Here is a 25,827-nt window from a genome sequence, read left to right on the forward strand (position 1 = left end):
ACCAAAATTGTAAAGTTCATTTTCGACATGACGACTTGTACATCTCATTGTTGCAATGGGTCCACCTTGCAGAGCAGAAGGTGCTTGGGACAGCTGGGCACATTCAGTTTGGCTTCTGTCTACTAGGCTAGGGCTTGTAAGCTTAAGGAGTATGAGACGTGATAATACTAATTTGGTTGGTTCAGACTAGCATTGACTAACACATGTAATAGGCCCAGCATAGGTATTCATGTCTCTAATTGTAACTATTCAGGAGAGATCTGAGATCTGAGGACAAAGGTTTGAGGCCAGCACAAGCAGGAGAATCCAAGAGAACCTTATCTCCAATTAAACATCAAAAAGCCTAAAGTGGAGGTGTGGCTCTCAAGGGTTAGAGCACCAACACAAGGGACAGGGCCTGGGACCTAATTAAAGCCCCAGTACTGGCACAATAAACAAAGAAAACCAAATGATAAAACCTGCAGTGGAGGTGAGCAGAGGAGAAATTGTTTCACAAAATATACACTGAGGTTTTTTAAAAAAAGTATTATTACCGGAAAGGTGATGTACAGAGGGGTCACAGTTACATAAGTCAGGTAACGAGTGCATTCCTTTTTGGACAATGTCATCCCTTCTCTTGCGTTCTCCCCACTTTTCCCTCTAGTCCCCACCCAATAAGTTGTAGAGTCCATTTTCAACATTGCCTATTGAATACTCCTGCTGCGTTTGTTCACTCTTTGTCCCTCCATTTTGGTGTTCCACCTTACCCTCCCAAAGACAGATAAATGAACAAGACAAGAGGAAAGGAAAATGAAAACAGCAACAAAGAAAAAAAAACATTTTTCCTGGAGTTCATTTTGATAAATATTATTTTATATGACCAGATGTACATAGTTGTTGAGCCTCTGTGACCCTCTCCTAAGAATATCCTCCTGGTGTTACTCTGTGCATTCACTCCATCTTATTGACCAATGTATGGCTGGATATGTGGTGTGAGTGTGTGTGTGTGTGTGTGTGTGTGTGTGTGTGTGTGTGTGTGTGTGTGTGTGTTTGTGTGTGTGTGTTTAGTACCATGCTGGGATTTAAACTCAGAGCCTTGTGATATTGCTTGGAACTTGTCTGCTAATGCTGGCTCCAGACCTCGATTCTCAGCTCTCAGCCTCTTTAGCAGCTAGAATTTTAGGTAAGAGCAGCAATGTGTCTTTTCTTTTCTTTACTTTTTTGGCCAGTCTTCGGGCTTGACCTCAGGGCCTGCCCACTGTTACTGAGCTTCTTTTGTTGAAGGCAATTAATCTACCACTTGAGCCACAGCACCACTTCTGGCTCTTTCTGTTTATGTGTTCGTGAGGAATCAAACCCAGGGCTTCATGCATGCTTAGCAATCAGTGTACCACAAAGCCTTATTCTAGGCCCCTGCTTTTTTAACTCTTTTTAAAAAAATAATCCAGGAACTTCTAGGAATTTATACTTTTTTTTTATCAACTTTGTAGTGACTCTGTGAGAATATTGACATAAGAAAGACATAGCTGTGTTCTGTAGACCACGTCCTGTTGGTTTAATCTGTAAAAGTCACTATTTCTAAAGGTTGAAGCAGCAGCAGTAAGTGTCAGTCATTGGCTTAACTTTAAAAAATGCCTCTTTTGAGGCAAGTTTTTTCTTCTACACTGGAGTTTGAAGTCAGCACTTTGTGTTGCAAGGCAGGCATGCTACCATGTGACCCAGGCCCTTATTTTTTTATTTACTGTAGTTATTTTTTGAGATAGCATCTCACTTTTCATCCCTGTTGGCATGGACTGCTGGTCCTAGGCTGGCAGGTGCACATTGCTGCTCCCTGCTGAATTTTCTGTTGAGGTGGGATCTCAACAACTTTTTGGCTTGGGGCTGACCTGAACCCTTGATCCTCCCGATTTTTCTGTCTGCTTATGGAACACAGCAGTGTGCTAGGCCCAAACATCACCCTCCTGGAGACATCAGAGATCCAAGGACATGCTTTTCACTGTGGTGATACAGAATTACTTAGTTACTGCACTTAGAAGTATATCTGTGTGCTAGTTTAGAACTTTGGAAGTCTTTGGAAATTTACTCTGCCATGCCTTTCGTTTCCTATTTTATGCTGAGCAGTCCCTATCTCTGTGATTTTAATTAAGAGATTTGCAGAGACCCTATCAAATCTCTCTTGCTAGTAGCCACAGTGCTGCAATATATGATTCAGTTAGGCATTTCAGCCAGTCAGAACTTGAGACCCTTTATGTAGAGAAGCAAGCTAAGGGTTTCTAACTTCAGCACTGTCCAAAACAAGGATGTGAAAGTTCCAGTGTGGCCTCTGGACATTACCTGACCCCAGCCTTCCAGTATATCAGCATTGTGTTTGGGGAGGAAGCAAAGCTCAGGTGCAGCATGCACAGAGGTTGTTCTGCTCAGTCAGTTCTGAGCATAATTTAGGCTGGGCATAATTTAGCCAGCATGACCTACCTATCATAACCACAACTGAAGCCTACCAGGGTTCAGTTCTCATGATCTACAATTTAATTAACGGCCTGTGTCTTTGCAGTATATCTTCTGATGTTTTGCAAGAGTCAGTGCATGGATAATTTGAGCAGAGTTTTGTCACTGTCCTCAAGCTGTGGGAGGGAAGGCGGGTGACAGGTGAGTGGAGTAGGAGGAGATAGAAGTTCATGTGGGCACAGGAACTCTAGCTCACCAAATGGAATTAACCTCAGGCACAACCTGGCATAGTGGTGAGCGGAGGACTGAATCACATGTATAATAGAAGGAGATGCTCCTCAAGGTTTGTGAGGCCCCCTTTCTTCTCTTCATTCCCCTAACACTGGCCTCCAGAAATGGAGCGAGGTTAGTATTGGAACCACAATTTTAAGAATTGAGGCTACAGTTGGGGCTATTTTAGTTCTAAGAGTTAATAATGTAGCAACAAAACTTTTCCTCAGTTGAAAATGCTGGAAACTTGGTACTTGATGTGCTCCCGGGAGAACTGTATTTCTGCACAAAGAGCAGTATTTGGCAGGATGGTGGGTCCGTAAGCACAGCACATGGGTTGGAGACCCAGTGTGGACTTGATTCTTCCTCTGGGAAGGAACCCTTTACCCTCATGCAATTTGGAAGCCACAGGAGAGTCTGTACATAATGTCCTTATACCTATGGCTTGGAGGGGTGAAATGTCCTAGGGGTATTTGGAGAGCAGATCTGAGCCTAAAGCCAATTCTTTTGATTCTTTTTTCTGCTACCCTTTTTCTTGCTCTACATCCTGATGTCTGCATGCACTGGTTGATTGCTGGTCTTGTTGGTTTTCCAGGACTTGCCAGCATCAGAGACTAGGATGCTTGAGTCAGACTTTTCCTGCATTAGTTTCTGGGGAGGATCATCATCATGCATGCTGATACAAATGCTCACCTGTGGTGAGCATCTGTAACCCCAGCTACTCAAAGGCTGCAGCTGGAGGATTATGAGGATGAAATTGGTCTGGTTCAGCTGAGGGAGTTGCTCAAGTTGCATGCCACCTTGGCTTCAGTCCCCAGAATCATAAAAAAAAACCCAAAACCTCAAATAACAGAAATGAATGCTGTTGTTTGTAAGGGATGTGCCCTGGGTTGCCATGGAAACTAAGGCTACCTGCTGCCACTGAGGCAGACCTCTGCAGAGCTGATTCCTCTTTGGATGTGCCATTCTTCAGATGATCTTGGTTTTCACTTTCCTCTGGGGACAGTGTGCCCATCAACCTAGCCCAGGATAGATGTACTCTGGCATGTGAGCCAGAGTGCAATTTAATTAATCAAAAGGAGAAATATTTGCCATGAAGAACGAATGTGCGTTTTTCTTCTTCTTCTTCTTCTTTTGTGTGTGTGTGTGCCAGTACTGGGGCTTGAACTCAGGGCTAAGTTCTCTCTTAGCTTTTTCACTGGTACTCCACCAGTTGAATCACACCTCCACTTTGGGCTTTTTGGTGGTTAATTGCAGATAAAGAGTCTGATGCACTTTACTGTCCAGGCTGGCTTGGAACAGGGATCCTCAGATCTATTTCCTGAGTAGTTAGGATTACAGGCCACAAGTCATGCTGAAGACAGGAGCATAGGCCCCATGATGCCTCTGGTGTTTCTACCATAGATGAATACAAAGTCTGTTAGGAGGATGGCTTTCCCATGGGGGAGGCTCAGGTCTCTGGTAGCCTTCTTTCTCTACTTGCAGAACTGCCCTTGAAATCGGCCCTCTATTTCACAAAGTCTGGGTCTCAGTGCTATTGACATTTCAAGCTTTATAACCAAAAAGTTCCCCTCCCCTCTTCCTGGGGTTGGCTTGCCCATTGTTTTGGGATGACCAAAAATGTGTCTGCACTTTCCAGATTGTCTTCTTGGGGAGCAGCCTATTCCCTTTCCTGCCCCTGCCTAGCTGAGAACCCCTGCTTTGTTCTCCCTAAGAAGTGAGAGCAGTTGTGTGATATCAGAGCATCTAGACTTTCTGCAGCAGGTGGAAGCTGCGTTTTCATTCTTTGAGTCTAGAAGTAGGACTCCCACGTGAAGGATTCCCACTTGACGGTTTGTCCTTTGTGTTCCCTTAATTTCCCTTGGGTTCTTTGCCCTTTGTGTTGCTTTATTTTCCTAAGGTTCTCCACATTTTCTCCCCATTTGATCGTATCTTGGCTCTTTCCAGGCCGCTCTGCTTTATCCTGATGCTTGAGTGGTTGAGCTGTTCCCACTTCTTTGAAACCGAGCAGCACACACAGCCAACCCCAAAGTTGAGTCTTTGAGTTCACTCTGGAAGCAGAGCAAATCTGGGCCCTTGGGTCTCCTGCCTCTCCCAGGGCCTTTTGCTCTCTCAGGGTTGGGGGTGCTGCTGTGGCTGAGGGTGTATATGTGCTAATTATCCATCCTGTAGCTCAGAGACAGCCCTGGGGGCCACCTCTGTTTTAATTATGCATCCTGAAACTGGAGACAGACATGAACCCAAAGCCCACCCATCCCCCTACCCCCACGAGCCCTTCTTTGTCGGGGCCACAGTAATGCTTTGATATTCTGGAACTTTCAAGTGGTCACTGGAAACCCTGACTGGATGTCTTTTGATCTCCTCCTCTTATAAAATCACCAATATTCTATCTTGATAACCTTAGCTACTTCCAGTATCCCCTTCTTCCAGCAACCCCACTTCTAAATACAATAGGCAAGTTAAGCACCTTCCTCCAGGTGCACAGCTGCTGTGGGGAAAGGTGCTTTGTGTTTGTGTGTGTGTGTCCTTTAGGAAAGGTTTCCCAGATGACATTATTATTATATTTTTTGTGGATTCAAAGGCACTCTACCACTTTGAACCATAGCACTACTTCTGCTTTTCTCGTGGTTCATTGGAGATAAAAGAGTCACATAGACTTTCATGCCTGGGCTGGCTTTGAATCATGATCCTCAGCTCTCAGCCTCCTGAGGAGCTAGAATTTAGAGGTATGAAGCACTAGTCCAGGTTAATCATTCTTCACTTGTTGGAGAAGCAGCCAAGTAAGCACATTGCTACTTGTTTATATTAACAGCTTTACAATGAGATTAACATTGAGGGACTCCAGTCTTGGATCCCAGCCAATTGTAATTTTATTGCTAGTGTAAATTTTACTATGTGTTTGTGTAGCAGGTTGTTCTATGCATGAGACATTCAGGAAATGTTTACTGAATGAAAAGTATCCTAAAGGTTTGTGAGAGACGGTTGAGCTGTGAGAGATCCTTTGGCTTGAGTGCTGTGTGATGGCTTGTGATCTAGTTCTCGGTCACTGTTGTGTGACAGATGGTCTCAGAAGCTTAGCTTTGCCCTCCCTGGGGTATGCTGTGGGAATGATGGAAGGAAAGAGAGGTTGAGACTTAATATCCATTTACAGGTTTCAAAAGCCTCTAATGTAAGATTCTAGGTGGTTTTCTTCATTTTCCCAATTTGAATATCATGGTAACTCTATTTTTTATGACCTCAATTCTGCTTCAGAATTACATGATGTTTTCTTCCTGGGTATAGAATGCAGAAATGATATAGCAAGGTGAAAATTCAAAGGAATACTAAATGATACAGGGCAATTTCTGGAGCTTACTCTTGAATGTAAGGAAAGGTATGTTTGGGGACGGGGGGTTTTGTTGACAAAGAGATGTCATCAGCACACTAACATCATTTCATTTTTTTAAAAAAATTATTACATTTTATTTTTTTTTGTTGGTTATGGGGCTTGAACTCAGCGTCTGGGTACTTTCCCTGAGCTCTTTTGCTCAAGGCTAGCACTCTACCACTTTGAGCCACAGTACCACTTCTGGTTTTCTGGTGGTTAATTGGAGATAAGAGTGTCACGAGATTTCTTGCCCTGACTAGCTTTGAACTGCAGTCCTCAGATCTCAACCTCCTGAGTAGCAAGGATTGCACCAGTACCTGGCCAACATCACTTTAATTGATTTTCTCAAGTGAGTTTTTTCTTTTTCTTCTAAATTTTCCTACAGTCTACCATTCCATCCAGGGTTATAGGCTATGCTTATTGTCATGACTCTCTGGTCTCCAGTCATTGGGAACAACCCCTTAGTCTTCCTTTACCGTTAGTGACATCTTTGTGGAATATATGACAACTATATTCCCCCCATTAGTTTTGGGCTTTGCATTTTGGGCAGAAATACCAGAGAGGTGATTGATGTCTTGTCCTTCGCAGTGCATCCTATCAGGAGGCCTGTGATGCTCCCTCCTCTCCTTCTCGGTGATTATTCTAGCTTCACAGATGAGAATATTGAATTAGAAAAGGCAGAATTTGTTCTGGAGTGACAGGCTAGGCCATAACCCCAGGAACTGGCTTTAGACTCATGTTAGAAGCAGTCGGCTAAATTGCAGGCCACCAGGAAACACCCTCATTGAGATTGAGGAGCTCAGACTCCCAGTGCCCTGCAATGGCTCAAGTATGGCAGTGTGGGTGGCAGGTGCTATTTCATACTGGAGGGAGACCTGGGCACAGCAACTGGAAGCACAATCCATGTCTTCCACGTGCACCCACGTGGTCAACCAATGGTTGTTCCTCGGGTAGTCTGCTACTGTTTGGTCAGGAGCAGGAAATTGATCTCTCTCCGTCCCACTGTTTTGCTTCTTTTTAACCTGGGTAGGTAGATGCTGTTTCAGGAAGAGCCGTTTTTAGAGGGTAAATTCGACACTGCTGTGCTGTGTTCTGTGGGATCGTGTGTGTCCCACCGTTGATTCCAGATTGCATGTTGTGTGTGCACAAGAATCACTTGGAGCTGGGCGCTGGTGGTTCATGCCTGTAATCCTAGCTACTCAGGAGGCTGAGATCTGAGGATCACAGTTCAAAGCAAGCCCGGGCAGAAAACTCGTGAGACCCTTATCTCCAATAAATCACTAGAAAACCGCAAGTGGTGCTGTGGCTCAAGCTGTAGAGTGCTCGCCTTGAGCTGAAGAGCGAAGGGACAGCGCCCAAGCCCAGAGTTCAAGTTCCACAACCAAAAAGAATCATTTGGGGTCTACATCGAGTGTCCAGTCTTCCTTCTGCAGGGGTCTTCCCTCTGGCAGCCTGGGGTTGGGTAGTGGGTGATGGCTTAATGCCATTTGTGATAAGCACCAGAAGGATGTGATGCAGGGGTTCTGATAGCTTGAGAAATGGTTGTAGACATTTAGTTGTTTACAGAACATGGACAGTCTCCCCATGGTGTTATTGAGTTAGTGAGAGAAGTTTTTTCATTGGTGATTATCAGCTCCCTCAGCCTGTTGTGTTCCAAGGAGACTTCTGATCAGCCCACAGTGGACTCACATGTAACTTCCCATCTTTGTAAGTTTGAAGATGACAGTTGTGTGTTTGCTGTCAGGAGGAAAAAAGTCCCTTGGAGTTTTTAACCAATAGACTTTGCGGTACACTGTCAAAGTCTGTGCAAGGAGCTGTGTCAGCCATATTAGCTAGCTTCTTCATGGCCTCTGCTCTGGCTGATGTTGGCTTTCCACCTCAAGAGGCCACATGAGGCTAATAAGATGGGTGCTTCTCTGGATACACAGAAGGTAGAAGCCTCATGCACCCTTGCATTTCTCAGTCCAGGGCCCAGAACTCTGTGCAGGGAGGTGAACCACAACTAAAAGTCAGTTGAGACTCAACAGCATAGTATGGGCTATAGCGATGATGATGAATCTTCATGTTTGTTCTTCTAGTCACTATAACCAGGTACTTGAGGTTGGATAATTGAAAGCAGCAGACATCCAGGCTTCCCCGTGCCTCTTCAGGAAGACTCTACTCTGTGCCTACTCACCTTCTAAATTTAGGAGCCCAGAGGTCCATCCCACAGCTATGGAGGTTAGTTTCCACCCCCACGTGACCATGGTGACATCTTCCTAGATTTTCTCTGCCCCTCTGCTTCTCTATGCAGTCAGGTGTCCTGTGATCCCACCCTTGCTTCATAATATCTGCTGATGCTCTACTTGGTCAGGGTGGAGGGACACAGAAAGAACTTACAAAATCAAGTGTTAAGTTTCCTCAAGGAGAGAACTTTGAAAGACAGGGAACGGTACCCATAGAAGCAGGACATGATGAACACTAAGTACTCCAGTGCAAATGGAGAGCACGTGCACCTGGATAGAGCCAATTAGAAATCTCAAAAGTGAAAACCTCCATGGAACAATAGCAATTACTTAACGATACCTAACCATTTTTAACAATGTGTAACAATTATATAATAATTTAACTCTATAACAATTATTTAAAATCCATAAGGTACTTCATGATGAGCTTGATTTAGCCAAAGAGAGAATTGGAATTGTGGACTCTGTGAGTAAGAAATTGACCCAGAACATCACTGAGAGATAAAGGAATAAAAACTATGAAAGCCAAACTGGGCTGAAAAGGAAAAGTTGAGAAGTCCCGACCTGCTTTTCATTGGAAGTTCCACTAATGAAGAAGTGAATCCATGAAAGCAAGGCAGTATTTAAATAGGCAATATTTAAATGTTTAAATAGAATGGGGGGTGCTGAGGAGAATTTCAAGATTTCCGTATGGTCAGGCATGTTGATGCTGGCAGCATCCACCAAAATATGGCAAGCTCACTCACAGTGGGGATCAGGAAAATGGACTGGGTGTTTATACAGTCAGAGCTCCTTTCAAAAGCTTGTTACATTTTAGCCCACTTGCCAGTTTGTCTAGGTAACTGGTGTGTCAGCTTTCAGTGTAGTCTCCAGTCCTTTGAGAAAACGTATCCAACTGTGTTACTTCCCATCCAAAAGCCTGTGATGAGCTGGATGCGTGGCTCAGCAGGCTTCACCCTTGCTAAGTTCAGAACTCAGTACTGCAAGTTCAAATCTCAGTGTCAATAAATGAGTGAATGAAAGAATGAGGCACTTTGGCTGTGTGCTACTTCTAGCTTGCTTTTTTGACCACACATTTCTCTTTTTTTTTTTTTTTGTCGGTCATGGGGCTTGAATTCTGGCCCTGGCTGTTGTCCTTGTGCTCTTTAGCTCAGGATAAGTGCTGTACCACTTGACCATAGTGACACTTCTGGTTCTCTAGTGGTTTATTGGAGACGAGTCTCATGAACTTTCCTGCTGAGTAGCTAGGATTACAGGCATGAGCCACTGTCAGCTACTCATTTCTCTGACATTGTTAGGTCCCCTGTATCCCAACTGACCTTCCATTCAGTTAAGCCTTTGTGTTTGCTGCTCTTATAGAAATACTCCACACAGTCCAATTACCATCTGCTTTCCTCGCTAGCCACAGGCAGAATAAGAAGGAAAGTTTAGAGCCTGGCCTCAGATTTAAGCAGCAAACTGGAAATAGACAGAACAGGGAGGATGAGGAAGACATAATGTTCATTCCAGGTTGAAGTTCTGGCAAAGTAGAAAATGAACACAAGTTGAGAAGTCAGAGTTCAGAGCGTGACTTGAGATGGAGTTTACATGTGGCTATATTCTCCCCTTGAAGTGCCCTGGGCCCAAAGGGACCACAAAGGAGTGGCATTGGTGGGGGGTGGGGGGATTTTGGTTTTTGAAGTAAAACAAGCAGGAGAGGAGGGAAGACCTTTGATTTCCAGAGTAGATGGTGTGAGAAGTTTAATGTTCACTTAGGAGTTCATCATGATTTATTCAACTCACGGGTAAGAAAAAGTCATCTACGATTACCATAGTCATGCCCATTGAACTTTAGATATTGTTTGTGAGGAGCTTAGCAAGCCTGGATCAGTGGCTACTGCTGGAATCTCAGCTACCCTGATGTAGAGGTAGCAAGAACACAGTTGCCCAGGCCCAGACCACAAGTTCTCAACAAAGAAGCCCAGACTTCTTGTTGTATACTTGTGATCTCAGCAACTTGGGAAATCAGACATAGTAGGATTGTGATCTGAGGCCATCCCCAGACAAAAATGTGAGATCTGAAAAATAATTGAAATGAAAAATAGATGATTGGTATTGGACTGTGGTTTAAGTGATAAAGTGCCTGCCTAGCAAGTACAAAGGTATGAGTTCAAACTGGAGAACTGTAAAAACAAACCTCTGTACTTACCTTTGTGCTGGAGTCTGGAGTAACAGCGTCCTTCCTCTCAGATGGGACCTCTGGGCATCTGGGCTTTTTGCTTCTGGCTGCAACTACTCTAAACTTAGATGGAGTTCAAGAGCCAGGACTGTAGAATTACATGAGTCTCGTTCAGAGTCTTTGTTACCTATGCAATGAGTCATGGAACACATCAGGAAACACCTCAGGAGCCTCCTACAATCTTCTCAGTAGTACAGCACACACAGCACTGAGAGCGTTCAGGGGATATGGTGTATTTTACTCAAAAACTGTAACTACCGGCATTAATATTTTTTTTCAGAAGGCTCAGCTGAGTGGTGATAGGTAATGCAAAGTGTGATTGAGCCAAAAGTGTAGCTGTAGCTCAAGTGGTAAATTTCTGGCCTTGAGCAAAATGAAGCTTAAGAACAGCAGCTAGGTCCTGAGTTCAAGTCCCAAGACACACACACACACACACACACACACACACACACACACACACACACACACACACACACACACACTTTGTCTTTCTCTTTCTGTCTGTCTCTGTCAGTCAGTCTGTCTTTCCGTCAGTCTGTCTTTCCGTCTGTCTGTCTTTCCGTCTGTCTGTCTGTCTGTCTGTCTCTCTCTCTCTCTCTCTCTCTCTCTCACACACACACACACACACACACACACACACACACACACACATCAACACAGAGTGATTGAAGCTGGGGGAGTTTGAGGAAGGTGAGGTTGTGCCATTGTTAGAATAGGTCCTTTCCTACAAAGCCTGCCTGGTTTTTCTTCAGGGCTGGGGCTCTGGCTCAGCTTGCCTTGCCAGTGTCTTATTGAATGGACATTTGTTTGAAGTCTCTGTCCCTTCACACCCTGCAGGTGGCTGACCCAGCATATCTGTTAGCCATCAAGGAGCTGAATTTAGTGCCTCCACTTACAAACCTAGACCCCCTAGGTAGTGAAAAGAGATGAGTGCTAGAGAGGAACGATGAATGAGAAATAAAACGTTATTGTGATTGTTGTGTGTTGTTATACTGGAGTTTGAAACCAAGGCTTCATCCTTTTTAAGCAGGCTCTCTACCACAGGAGTCATGCTGCCAGCCCTTTTACTCTGGTGGATTTTGAGATAAGACCTTATGACTTCTTGAGCTGGTCTCTGGACTGTGAACCTGGTATTTATACTTTCTTCCCTAGCTGAGATGACAAGTGTGTATCACTATACACAGCATTTTGTTTTCTTTGGAGATGGCGTCTTTGTAACTTTTTACATAAGCTGCTCTGGAAATCCAGTCCTCCCAGTATCCAGAATTACAAGTATATAGCACTGTACCCAGCTTGAACTCACTTCCTTATTTTATCTTTTTTTTTTAGGGGGGGTGTCCAGTCATGGGGCCTGAACTCTGGGCCTGGGCACTGTCCCTCAGCTCTTCAGCTCAAGGCTAGCACTCTACCACTTGAGCCACAGCGCCACTTCTGGCTTTTTTCTTTTAGCTTATGTGAAGCTGAGGAATCGAACCCAGGGCCTCATGCATGCAAGGCAAGTGCTCTACCACTGAGCCACCTTCCCAGCCCCTCCTTTTTTTCTTATTATCTTTAAGTATTGAACTCACTTCTTAATATGCCGTATTCCACTAGTTCTTCTCAGTATTCTTTTCACTGCTGTCTTACATCCAGTGTCAGCTTCTAGGTAGTTGACAGCCTTCCTAACCCTGGGTGGAAGTTGAAATTGCCTTCAAAACTTAGCTAAATTCCTCCTGTCTCTTCACCTCTTCTGTAAACAGAGGTGGTGGATGGCCTGTCCGAGCAGACAGCTATTCCTGGGAACCCTGCTTTATCCTTCTTATTTCATCCCATGTCTGTAAACTTAGCCACCCTTCCATGTAGGAATTTACGAAAAGAAATACATTGCTTGGCATGGATGAAGGGAAGCAGACCTAGGATCAGGACTGAATCTGTGTGAACCCTGAATTACAATGTCATGGAGTGAGACATTCCAGAGTTACCTGCAAATACTTTCTAGAGAAGACTGAGATTAAAGAAGATTAAGAAAGAGGGAGATAGAAAAAGGAAAACTGGTGCTGCTATCAGAGAAAGTGCAATTTTAGGGAAAATGATTCCTTGTCACCATAGCAGTATTGCAGTGGAATAAATAAAATAGGGATGAAGAGGGAGCTAACTAAATATTGTTGATACAAACAGTGCTTTAATTTTGTATGCATGTCTTCTACTATTGCAGTGTCTCTTCCAAATGAAGAGAAATACACTCTCTATAGACTAGTAGTATGTTAGAATGTCAAAGAGTATGTGTGGTTCGTGCTTCTCATCTTAGCTACTCAGGAGGTTGAAATTTGTAGGATCATAGTTCAAAGCAAGCTTGGGCAGAAAAGTCCATAAGACTTTTTAATCCTCCAAATAACCAGCAAAATGTTGGGCTGGAGGCATGGCTCAATAGGTAGATAGAATGCCAGCTGGGCATGCAAGCTGAGCAAGTACAAGGCCTTGAGTTTGGATTCCAATACTGCCAAAAGAAAACAGCATGGAGACTTTCTATCTGCTTTTTATCTTCAGCCTACCCATTCAGTTATGTCTCATAACTCATAATCAGTTATACCTCTGCCCCTCTTCACAGTCCAGTGGTTTTATGACACAAAGATTGAATTTATCTTGGTGCAAATTTCCTGTTTAATTAGCTTCATGAAGCTTGAAACAAGTCTTTTTTCATAAATCATTTTTTGAACCAAATCAGCATTCTTCCAGGGGGTAAAAAAAGTGGCCTGTCCTTTCATCTTTCACTTTCCAAAATTAATTTGATAACCAGGTTTTCCAGCCTTGGAGGGTGGTTGTGAGCCTCTCCTGTCATTTCTGATGATTACTGGAGTCTTCAGTTGGTGATTTACCTCACAGCTGGTGTCAACACCCTTGCTTTCCAAACATCCAGCTAACTTTGCCTCAGGAAAGCATGGTTTAGGAATCATCCTGCAAACTAAAGAAACTGCTCTTAAGAAAACCCCTCTCCAAACAGCAGATCCTTCTGCACCAGCTCATTGTGTCTCAGAGAGTGTCACTGGCTCATCAGAGGAGAATAAAACTATAATAAAGTGGTGTCATTCATGGGATGTCCTGCGGACTGTCTAAGGGTGGACGGATTACTGAACCTCAACGTTTCTCCAAGCTGTGGTCCATCTGAGTATCCTTTCTCAGTGTTTTGGGAGCTGTGTTTCTTTTCTTCCCGGGCCAACATTACTCAGAACTGCCGTGCAGAATATGTTTAATGAATTTCAATCTATAAAAGCAAAGGGAAACCCAAGTGCTTTGCTGTGCTCTATTGCCTCAATGTGACAGAATAAAGCATCTGCCAGATTCTTTCAAAGCACAAGAGAAAAGCTTTTTGGTAATAGTCTAGGACCTAAATCTTTCAAACCTGTGGTTACAATGGAAATGGTGCAAGAGGATGTGGATGGGAGAAAGGACAGATGAGAGAATGGGGAATGGGGGTGAGACTGTCCTGGTCTGTGCTGGTCCCAAGGCAAGCTGCCTGCCTGAGCCTCAGGAACAATCAGAGACTAGATAAAAAGGGAGAGAAGCTAAAAATCTGAGAACAGATGTGTTCTTAACCTATGTTTATTAGCTACTTGCCTGAGTAATGACAGAGTATCTCGGAGGCTGCTCTGCCTTTAAGTTGGTAGAATCGAGTTATCAAACAGATGAAATTGACTTTAGGAATAAAGACATGATGAATGAAGGACAAAAGGTAGCATTTAAAGGCCAGTCACTTTAAGGAAGAAGGAGGAAATAGACACTTCTTCATTTTTTCCCCTTTCCTTTAGCAGCACTGAGGTTTGAACTCAGGACCTCCTGCTTGCTAGGCAAGCCCCACCCCAACCATTTCTTTCATTGGCTGTTTGTTTGACGTTTCATTTTGACATGTCCTTAATGCACACCGTGCTCCTGGGTCAGACTCATCCCTTCTATCGCTCCCCTTCATCCTCTCTCCTCCTTCCTAAATCAGTCTCACCATGCTTTATTGCTTATTTTCATACACATCGACATAAAACATGGTGAACCCCTTGGCTACCTTTCACCCTCTCCATTCTCCCACCCCTTTGCACTGGCTCCTACACCACAGACAGGACATGTTCCACCTTCCTAATGTTTTTGTTAAAGTTCATGGTACTTGTTCTCAGGAACTTTATTATGGCCCTTCACGCATGCATCTATGGTACTTTAATCAGATTGATCACATATTTAGGTACAGGATTTGGTATGTGTTTACTTATATGTTTATCTTCTAATTCTAGCAACCAAGTATAAGAGTGAATTTGTGTGTGCTGGTTATTTCTGAGCTAGGGTCTCACTTCGTGCCCAGGCATGTGCCTGGACTGTCATCTGCCTGTTTTCTTTAAGTTTCCACTTGTTGTTTACACATGTGTACCACTTTACCCAAATCTCAGTGGCAAAGGTAAGCTGAAAACTTTCCTGCCTAGATCGGTCCTGGCCAATGTTAGCCCTCCAAGTAGTTAGAATTATGGGCATGGACCACCTTCCTTGGCCATTGATTTCCTTATCCCAGACATTTTTTAAGGGACCAGTGAAGTGTCCAGACAGAGAATGTAAGAAGTAAGTGGTCTCTTCGGAGGTGCCATTATATAACATCTTACTACATATCAGGTCTAGTCTAAGAAGCTTACATCATTTGTGACCCTCTTTTTTTTTTGTGGCATTGTGTTTACCCTTAGGGACAGAAGAGAAAACAGGAGTATTGAGAAGGGAAGTAATAGGTCTAATGTTACAAAGTGAGGGACTTAAAAGCTGGGGTTTAATCTCAGGAAACTTTTCACAACTTTTTATTTTGGCAGTTTGGAGTTTGAGCCTAGGACTTGATGCTTGCTAGGCAGGTGCTTTCCCACCAAGCTACATCTTGAGCCCTTTTTGGTTTGTTGTTATTATTGATTTATTATTGTTACTATTATAATACTGTAACAGTATTATATTATTTATAACATAATATTACATGTTATATTTATAAATGTTATAACTCATGTAGTACGGTAATAAAATACTGGGTCTTAAACTCAGAGTCTAGAAGTTTTGCTTGACTTTTCACTCAAAGCTGGTGCACTACCATTTGAGCCACAGCTCCACTTGTGGCTTTTTGCTAATTAATTGGAGATACAAGTGTTTTAGATTTGTCTTCCTGAGCCATGATTCTTGGATCTCAGCCTCCTGAGTAACTTGGATTATAGGTATGAGCCACCTCTGCCCTTCATGCTTAGGCTAGATGGGCCCAGAGGCTATTTTTCTAAAGTCAGTCAAAAGAAAAGTAAGTGTCATGTCACCTTAAATGGCTTTGTGGTATCTGTTTGCTTCCTAGCATCCCTAGAACATTCCATCTGTGTGGTTAGACACACTGGCAAGGCCTAACCCAGACTTTCTTCCTGGGTCTGCCACACTGGGCAGTGGTGAGATCCATGGGTGGTTGTCACTGCAGAGAATTGAGCCTGCAATGTGCAGTTGCTAACAGGTGTGTGGTCTACCAGTGAGCTGCTGCCAGCTTCAGCACATAGGAATGAAGTTAGAAATGTGTGGGCAGCTATGGCCTGGAGAGCCCTGAGGTGCTTCTTGGGGCTGGGTGAAGCCTTGGATGTGGTGTCAAGGCCAACAGGCAGGAGTAGGTGGTTCAGCTGCCAGGAGCTGCCAGGCCTGTCATGGTGAGATGAGGTGTGGTGGGGGGCGGGGTTCTGATGAAGGACAGCAGCTGGACAATTCTCCTGGGAAGGAACCTCCTGCCAGGCTGGCCTGTCCACCTCCTCCATAAAAAGCCAGGTATCCCCAGGGGTCTCTCTGTGCCTGAGTTGGGAGTGGTCATGATGTTTAAGAGATAGAAGGTAGACAAAAAGAGAACATGGCTTATAGTAAGGAAGAAACACAGAGGTTAGAATTGGCTTAGGTGGGCGCTGGTAGCTCACACTGTAATCCTAGCTACTCAGGAGGTTGAGATCTGAGGATTGATTTCAAAGCCAGCTGGTTAGGAAAGACTGCTAATTAACCCCCAGAAAATGGGAAGTGGAGCTGTGGCTCTAAGTGGTAGAGTGGTAGCCTTGAGCAAAAAAGAGCTCAGAGACAGCTCCCAGGCCCCAAGTTCAAGCCCCATAACTGACCCCAAAATAATAATAATATAAAAAAGAAAGCAACTGGATGTGCATGGGATCAGAATTTATGATGTCAATTCTCAAATTTAGGACAATTTTTGTGAAAGTTGAGAGAGGGAGAGAGAAGCAGAAGGAGGAAGAAGAGGAGAAAGAGGAGGAAGAGGTGTAAGAGAAGACTAACATTCACTTCTAAGGAAGAGGGAGTCATGCCAGCTAATGGCTTATAAACTAAAGATGTAGTTTAGAAACAAACTGCCAAAAAAAAAAAACCCTAAATGTGGCCATTTTCAGAAACCTCTTTATTTTATGAAAAGTAAGCAAAAATCTTTTTGTTTAGGAAATGTGGTGTCTGGACTTACTGTATTTTGTGAGTTAAATCAAGAACCGTTGGGGAATAGAGCTGAGAAAGAAAGTAAGTTCTTTAAAAGAAAGCTAAATCCTTGAAAATGATGGTTCTTACATGGTGCACTGCTGATAGATTCACATAAAAATGTTTGCTTTAACAAAGAAAGTTTTCTAGGCAGGAACTGATATCTCGTGCCTATTATCTTAGCTATTGAGGAGGCTGAGATCTGCAGATTGAAGTTGGAAGCCAGCCTGGGCAGGAAAGTCCATGAGACTCTTTATTTCCAGTTAATCAGCCAAAAGCTGTCAGTGGAAGTGTGGTTCAAGTGGTAGAGTGTCAGGCTTGAGTAAAAAACCTAAGTGAGAGTACAATGCCCTGATTTTCAACCCCAGTTTACAAAGACACACACACAGACACACACAAAGACACACACACACACATACAAATTCCTAGAATAACTAAAATGAAGAACAAAGACTTGTGTGCTGTAAGGTGATCTTCCTATGGATAACAAGAACAGTGAGTGTGACTTGGGAACTACTGCTTAGATAGAAGCCTGGCCACTAAAGTACTATTCCTGCAAAACAAGCTCTTTTGAGGCTGCAAATGCAGCTTTGGAAACAGAAGGTTTAAGGATTGTGTAAGTTATGAAAACTTACTGAAGCAGTTAAGTAATTGTGATCTGATATTCTAAATCCAAATATTTTCCCATTGAGTGTAGGAATTCACTTTTTAGATTTGTGGAATACAGGGAATAGAACCAGTTTGCTCATCGTAGACCAAAATTTCTTTGAGTCCTTTTCTTTCTGTCATGTGAATGGCAAATTTCTCAGTGAGTGTACAGAATGCTAGCCATGTATTATGCAGGATGTCCCAGTCCTTGAAATTGGGTTGGCAAAGTAGACAGGAATATTTTTGGGTAAAAAAGGCAAATGTTCATAAATACGACCACTGGGAAAGACTTCTGACTGAATTTACTAGTCAGACAAGTTGCTCATGTCATCCTGAGGGCTTTATGCAGGCAGAGATAAAGCAGTGGGACTAGACGAGTGTGGTCTGTGCAGAAGCTTTGATCAGGGTTGGCTCCTGGAGAGAGGGCACGAGTGCTCACCTGGTTGATACAACAGCCATGGAGATGGCTGTGGTACTGGTGTCTAGTTTACCATCTGCTGGCTACACAGTGTTCTTCCAAGTTGAGCCTCCCGTAATTCCCAGGAGACTGATTGTGGTCAGAGTGGAGTAACAGTTTTTGTGTTTGTGCCAGCCTGTGGCAGGAGCTGCTTAGAGCCACCAAGCCATAGTACATGTGGTAGGAAATAGGGAACATGCTGATGGATTGAAGCTTTCCGAAAAAATATTTTGCTTTATGTCAGGTGCTGGTTGTTCATGCCTATAACAGTCGCTACTCAGGAGGCTGAGAGTGGAGGATCATGGTTAAAAGCCAGCCAAGCTTATAGAGTCCATGAGACTCTCAACCCCAAGTAACCACCAGAAAATTAGAAGTGGAGCTGTGGGTCCAAGTGGTATAGAGCACTAGTCTTAAGTACAAAAGCTCAGGGATGGGGCTTATTTTTTGAAATGGGGTCTTTTCTTTTCTTTTTTCTTTTTTTTTTTTTTTTTTGGTGGGTCATGGGGCTTGAACTCTGGGCCTGAGTGCTGTTCCTGAGCTCTTCAGCTCAAGGTTAGTGCTTTACCATTTGAGCCATAGGGCAACTTCCAGGCTTTCTGCTTATGAGGTGGTGAGGAATTGAACCCAGGGCCTCATGCAGGCAAGGCAAGCACTTTACCACTGACCCACCTTTCCAGACTGGGGTCTTAATTTCTGCTGGGACTGGCAGCCAACTGTGATGTTCTCAGTGTACACCTCTGGCCTCTCTTCTTAAAGGCCTTAGTCCTTCCTAACATTGGCACACTGCCAGGGTTGGGGTGTAGGGGGGTGGGGGGTGAAGGTTGAGAGGCTTGGGGGACACATTTAAGCTATCTCCAAACCTAAGAAGCAATTCTAGTAAAGATTTAAAGTATATTGGCTGTTTTTTTGGGGGGGTGGGAGCTGGAGGGGGTGGTAACTGAGTGTTAGATCTCTTCCCTAGTAGACCTCAATATAAAAATAATAAGCTAAAAAAGTGTCTCACACAAACCCCTCCTTTGTAGTTGGGATTGCCATTGGAGTGGTTCATCTGGGCCAGTCTCTTCCTCTTTGCTTTGTGTCTGGTACCAAGGTGGTACCTGGTAAGGCAAGTTGGCCAGTGAGGGCTTAAAGTTAGGCACTGTGCAAATCCTTCCAAAATGCAGTACCCTCTCTGTGTCTGTCCTCATTGGCAAAGACCTCCCTGCCTCTATGTGGGGCCCCTGGTTCCTCCTCCAGAGGGAAAGTGGGGGGGTGCGTCTGGCTACAAACAGGAAGCTTGGCTTCCTGTGCCCCCTCCTCCATGCTGGCACAGTGCTGGGTGGGACCAAGGCTGTTTGCATCTCAGAGCTGCTGGGCCTGCCAGGCTGACTCTTAAATTTAAACACTGCCAGGAGGAGGTATAGAGCCTGGGAAGGGGAGAGGTAGCAGGATGCTGCACATCTTGTGTTTTGCTTCTGCCTTTGGATTAAGGACGGACTTTGTTGGTTATAAAGGGGAGAAAAAGAAAAAAGCTCATCTGGTGAGCAGGGTGAAGTGGTGAATTGCGCTTCTTTTTTCTGTGGAGTCTGTGAGTTGGTGAAAACATAAAAGTGTGGCGAGCATTTGGTTTGAGGTGTTGGTAATGTGCCCTTCCTTTACGTGGGTTTCATCTCTTAGGTTGTATGTGGACTTGGGGACTTGTATGAGGACTGGTGCATCATGTGTGGGCCCGGGGCCCTGGTGGTTGTGCGGAGGAGGTGGGAGTCCTGGGCTTTGCAGCATGTCCCTGCTTGTTCACTGGGGTGTCCTCTCCCTGTGTGGACCAGATGTCCCCTTACTCAGAGCTGCTAAGTGGCTGCAGAGCAACCTTCATTGTCCTGAGGATGGACAGCTCCTCTGAAGTTTTACTTTCACCTTTCCACAAGTTTAGTATCTGGGGACAGGTGCCCAAAGTCATCACTCACTTTTTCCCCCTTTTATGAGAGGCAAGGTTAGCTTTAGAATCTTGTACTACTTTATAGACTGTTTGGTCCCTCTGACCTGCTTCCCTTTTTCCTGGGATGTGTCCCCAGAGGAAGAGGCTTACAGGATTAATAACCTGTGGAATATTAACTCCTCCCTTCCTATGAGAAGTCTGGGGTCTATTTCCTTAAACTTACGAATATGTGTGCACACACATGCACATACAAACAGGGATGCATGCATATATGCCCACACAGCTGCCCACTCATGTGCATATATACATGAATATTCTGAAACGCATGCACACACATGCACACACAGGCTCATATGCACACACATGCCTACATAGGTGCGTGCTCACACACATGTATACAGAGACACACACAGACACATGCATACACAGATTCATGCACCACGCTCACAATGCCCACACAAATATACACTCACAAAGGCAGATACATGTATATATGCACACATGCACCAATACACATGCACACACAGATGTATTCATGCATAGATGCATTCACACTCGTGTGTAACTAACACAGCTTTTCTGTCCACGAAAGGGCTGAGCCTTGGGAGTCCATAACAGATTTTCCAAATTTCATCCTAGGTCATTGTAATGATGCTTACTTTCCCCCATGTCAGCAGTGGCTTTCCATTTGCCACATAGGAAGGAGGGTCTCTGTGGGCATGAGCTGTGATTATGTTCTGTGCAGGTTGCTGCCACCCTATGGTGTGGTGGCTGCTGCTGTTTCTTATGGATGTGACTGGGCTCTGAGGTTTTCCTGGAGGGAGGCTGGGCCTCTCATTCTTGGCCAGGACCATCATATCTATTGCCAAGTCCAGAAGTTGGGAAAAATCTTAGCCCAGCTTATATCTTTATGAAGTGCTCCTCAGCCAGATGTCATGGCTCAAGCCTGTAATCCTAGCTATTTGGGAGGTGCAGATTGGGGGATGGTACTTTGAGGCCATAAAAGTTCTTGAGACCCATGCAGTCAATCACTGGGCTTGGTGGCACATGCCTGTCATCCGTGAAGGGAAGCACCAATAGGAGGATCACAGTCTACATTGATTGGGACATAATTGAGACCTCACCTTGAAAATAAACTGCAGCCTGGTGCTGGTGGCTCATGCCTGTAATCCTTTTTACACAGGAGGCTGAGATCTTGGCCCCTTGCCTTTGGGCCTTGTGGCAAAGCAAGTCCTCATGGTGGAAGCACAGGATGGAGCAAAGCTGCCTACTTTATGGTGGCCGGGAGGCAAAAAGAGAGGAACAGGAAGGGGTGGGGTCCCACCATCCCTTAGACAAGTCTCCAGTGACCTGACTTCCTTCCACTAAGCCCTTCTTGCTAAGGTTCTAGAACCTTCCAGGCTGCCATCAGACCTAACACGTAGGCCTGGGGGCGGGGAGCTGTCAGAGTTCACACTGTAGACAGTCAGTGGCTTGAAGGTCATTTCCAAAGACATCCCTGGAGTTCTGAACTCTCTCCACTGCCTCAGGAGGCTCAGGGGAGGCTTTACAAAGATTGGCTTGTGATTTTTCCTGAAGGACGCTACAGACTTTTTAGGGATAGGATTCTGGATGAGGATGCTGAGTGAATAGTTCCCAGAATGTGGAAGAAATGTGTGAGACCTTCCTGCTGGCTTAAAAGGAATACTTAAATGTTTGTTTGTTTGTTTCTGTTAAGCCATATTTGATGAAGCAGAGTGAGCACAGCAGACCTGTGATGGAGCTAATGTTCTTGCTACAGATGAGACTAAGCTGCAGTGATTTTAAGAGACATTGAAGTATAATTGGGTCTAGAAAAGGCCTGGGCAGCACTGATGCACTGCAGAGCCTGTGTGGGGCCTGAGCTGGTGCAGAGGCTGGATAGGACATAGCTTGAAACCTCAGTGTTGGTGATGGTGATATTTGCATTTGGAGCATTCACTGGAAAGAAAGGTGCTCACTGATGGAGTCAGCCTATCTCATTTAATTCTCACTGTAGCCCTTTAACTAGTAGTACTCCTGTTTCATATGAGAAAAGTTCACAATTCAGAGAGGGTGAACTTATGGAAGGTGGTGGATCTCAGCAGAGGCTGGAGTTGAATGGAAAGATGGCCTGAAGTTCTCTGAATTGTGCTTGGAAGGGGTGTCCTTTTGTTAGAAGATTAGAAAGGCTTTGGGATGGGCATTCACTGTAGCTCCTAGCTACTTAGGAGGCTGCAATCTGAGGATCTTAGTTCCAAGCCATCCTGGTAAGGAAAGTTCATGAGACCTTTACCTCCTGTTAACCAAGAAACTGCCAGAAGTGGATCTGTGGCTCAAGGGGTCTCCCATGAGGGAGGATCCTAGACCACCACCTCGCAGAGCTCTCAGCCCCACATCTCCCATTCATTGATCATGAAAGCAGCCGCTCTCAGGTACAGGCTCTTACACCTTTAGGAAGAGGAAGGGAAGGCAATCTGACCCCCATCTTCCAGGTTCATTTGCAGGATTCTTGAGGTAAAACCTCAGGAGGGCACTTTCAGGAAAGAATGATTTCCCTCTACATTGTTATATAGATTGTAGCAATAGCAGATCTTTATATCTGAGGAAAGAGCTACAATGAAATACATAGGAAGATTAAGAAGAGAGGTGTGAGAAATGAATTGATAGGTATGAGTTTCTTTAATTTCAGAGGGAAAGTGAGCCTTTACAGGTTAGGTATGACATAGCTTAGTCATATGCGCAGTTTGCCACAGCTTGTAAGAGGAATGTCTTTTTGTGTGTCTGTGTGCCATTACTGAGGTTTGAACTCTGGGCCTCCTGCTCTTGCTTAGATTTTTCGCTCAAGACTGGTGCTCTACCACGTGAACCACAGCTCCATTTCTGTACTTTTGCTGGCTAACTGGAGGTAAGAGTCTCATGAACTTTTAGTTCAGCCTGGCTTTGAACCGTGATCCTCTTATCTCAGCATCCTGAGTGGCTGGGATTACTGGCATAAACCACTGGTGTCTGTCTTAAGGCAGATGGCATAAGAAATCATGACATATGTTACTGAAGGAAAGTGCTGAGGGTTTTCCTCTTCAATATTCTTAGGAAATTGCCTGTCATGGGGAAAGATATCTGTGTGGGGCAGAGAGCCTGGAGTCAGGAAGAGGCAGACCTGGATCCTTTTTCAGTGTCATAGGATTGAGACTCTAATGTAGGTAGTGCTTGAAAATCTCCCATTCTTCCCCTGCAAGATAGGAACATTCAACACACACATGTAGCCTCCCTTTCCTATGAATTATAAGTAGAAAAAGTGTACAAGTTTCCAAGTGTTCATAGCCAGCCCACAAAGGAACTCCAAAGCATCCTTGGATTTGGCGAGTTCTTTCAATGGGACACCTTGCAGTACTGATATACACTACTTGACAATTAGTGAACATGTTCTAAAATCCTCTCCTAAGCAGGAAGGTGACTGTCGCTTGCCTCTTTTGCTTATGCACCTGTTCACCTGTTAGAACAGCCACAAGAATGTGGCAAGCCAGTGAAAACCAACTGCTTCCTGATGAAACCAGATTCCCTAAAAGTGTTGTCTGTTCTTGCCAAGAGCCAAATCCTCCAGCGGAAGCAGGAAAACCACATGAGTTTCCCAATTAATGCTACGCATGTGTTCTGACTTATACTAGACCCCTGAGGCCAAAGTAAAGCACATGAAAATTTAAAAACCAACCTGATGAATTAAGTCAATAATATCCAGCCTGTTGGATAAATTCCCTGTGGAGATTTAAAACTAAGGTTCTTTCAGGGCTGAATTAAGACGATGATGAAGAAGGCATCCATGTTTCTTCATTGATTTATTTCTCTGGACAGTATGAGTGTCATCAATAATGAATAAATCCTGTTTTGCTTGCGTGGTGTTTCAGGTTGGGGCTGAGGATGCATCTGATGCTGATATCAAGGTGGGCCCCTCTACTTTGGCTGAGCCTGGCTTTGTTCTTGTTGGCCAGATGTCCTAAGCATCAGAGCTTATGAGTCTAACAAGGGCACAAATACTTCAGTTGCACAATACACTAGGGTTGTAAACTGCACTTTTTAAAGGTTACCATTTGGATGGGGACAGAGATACCCCTTGTCTGTATTTGTGGAGAGTAGATTGGCTTCTTGGTCTTACTCAGGACTGATCCACCCACCCATCACTTCTGGTCCTGCTCCTTGTAGTTAAACCCCATAGTATATTTGCAAACTCCAAGCACTAGGCCAGTTTTGGGCAATGAAAGTGACTTAATCCTCTGGCTAGCTCTGTTCTGCTGAAGTTTGTGATACCTGGTGGTTTTCATCCCTGCCTGTTGGGAGAATATTCTGAAAGATCCATCACAGTGCCCAGTTTTGAGAAAGACTTTACTTTTCTCCTCCTACCTTTGATGCTTCATTCATTGGCTTCAGATTCAAATCCTGAAGAAGCAGGGGGTGAATTGAGGTATCAGCTTCCAAAGTCTTGATTCTGTATTCTCTGCTTTGATATGTGGAGAGAATCCTCACAGGAAAAGGTTTATGGTATGTGGAGGGTGACCCAAATGAACCGTGATAAAAATTTGATAAGGTTGTTGGCTGGAGTACAGAGGTTTCTGAAGGGTACTAGTGACATTGAGCCTTCCTGGCTGATAATCGCCAAGTATGTGTGCCCTGGGAGATCACAGAGTTGGTGCTAGGTCAGGCAGAAAGAGAGTCACGTAGATCTGGTATTTTGTGTCTGTTTTTCTCTGCTAGTGGGCTGATGTGTTGGCAACAAATTCTGGCTGTTGTCAGAGATCAGAACATCTGTGCTCCTTTGCAGACAACTTTGGATTTTAAACTATTTGGAGGAAATTGTTCAACTTAGCCTCTCACTCTGCCTCCTCAGTAGACAGCTAAGCCTGGTGCAGAGTATATTTAGGCCTAAGGAAGACGTGGCTAGGAATTCTGCGTTGTGCTTATGCCCTGATTTTAGGAGGTTCCAGCTCTGAAATGTCACAGCCAAGTGGGCAGACTGGATGGCTTGGCTGGAAACAGGAACAAAAGATGCCAAGTGAGCTAGGTAATTTGGACTTGGACGTGCCAAGAGAGCCATAAAGACTGGCAGGACTTGAGAGTGGTTCATTCTTGGAAGACATTGCTTTCCTCCTTAGTTACCTACGTAAGGCTAAATGCTGTTTCAAACAAAAGAAAAAAAAAAGATCCTCTTAGACTAATTACATTCAGCAGAGTATACTACAGAGCAATTAAAAACAAAAGAAAAAGAAAAAATAATCGTTAGCCCTGAGTCACAAACAAGTTAGGAGAACTTGGGGCCTGCCTGATTAGACAGAAGTCAAAATTAGATATCGACAGGTTCTAATTGGTGACAGCATAATTGTCTAATTAGTTATGTTTGACATTATTCTAATGAGCTATCTGTCCTTCTGCCATTAACTGAAGTCAGGGCTACCAGGATAGGCCAAGAGCTCCTTCTTGGATCTATTCGCTTATTTATTAACACGAGTGAGTCCATTACTGGTTTCATCTGTTCCAATCAGTGTCCTCTTAAGAATTTTATCCAATAAAATGACCCCAAACTATTGATGTAGTGCGAATGGGGCTGTTCAGGGGCATTGCCAACCTGGGGCCTACATTCTACTTGTGTTCCTTGAAGTTGTGGCAAATTCCAAGGTGCCTGGGAAATGTGTGGCTATGGAAAGTGCCATTGGCATAGTGCACTTAGCATTATGTTTGCCACAGCCCCCCAGTGGTCTTGCTAGACAATGGATCTAGGGTTGCAGGGCTTGCAAGAAAATAACACCAAAGTAGTGACAAAAGGAAACAAAAATGACC

The 25,827-nt window shown here is 44.3% G+C and overlaps 2 protein-coding genes across 4 annotated transcripts in view; both read left to right on the forward strand.

Annotated features, from left to right (window-relative positions):
• The window catches only part of LOC138811998 (uncharacterized), a 49,547-nt gene that overhangs the window by 9,970 nt on the left and 13,750 nt on the right, over window positions 1–25,827 (forward strand). The window lies entirely within an intron of this gene.
• LOC138811996 (ral guanine nucleotide dissociation stimulator-like) overlaps window positions 1–25,827 on the forward strand; it is a 60,690-nt gene that overhangs the window by 9,929 nt on the left and 24,934 nt on the right. The window lies entirely within an intron of this gene.

The sequence above is a fragment of the Dipodomys merriami genome, unplaced genomic scaffold (assembly GCF_024711535.1).
Source record: "Dipodomys merriami isolate MVZ:Mamm:240054 unplaced genomic scaffold, mDipMer1.0.p SCAF_556, whole genome shotgun sequence".
Classification (NCBI taxonomy): Eukaryota; Metazoa; Chordata; class Mammalia; order Rodentia; family Heteromyidae; genus Dipodomys; species Dipodomys merriami.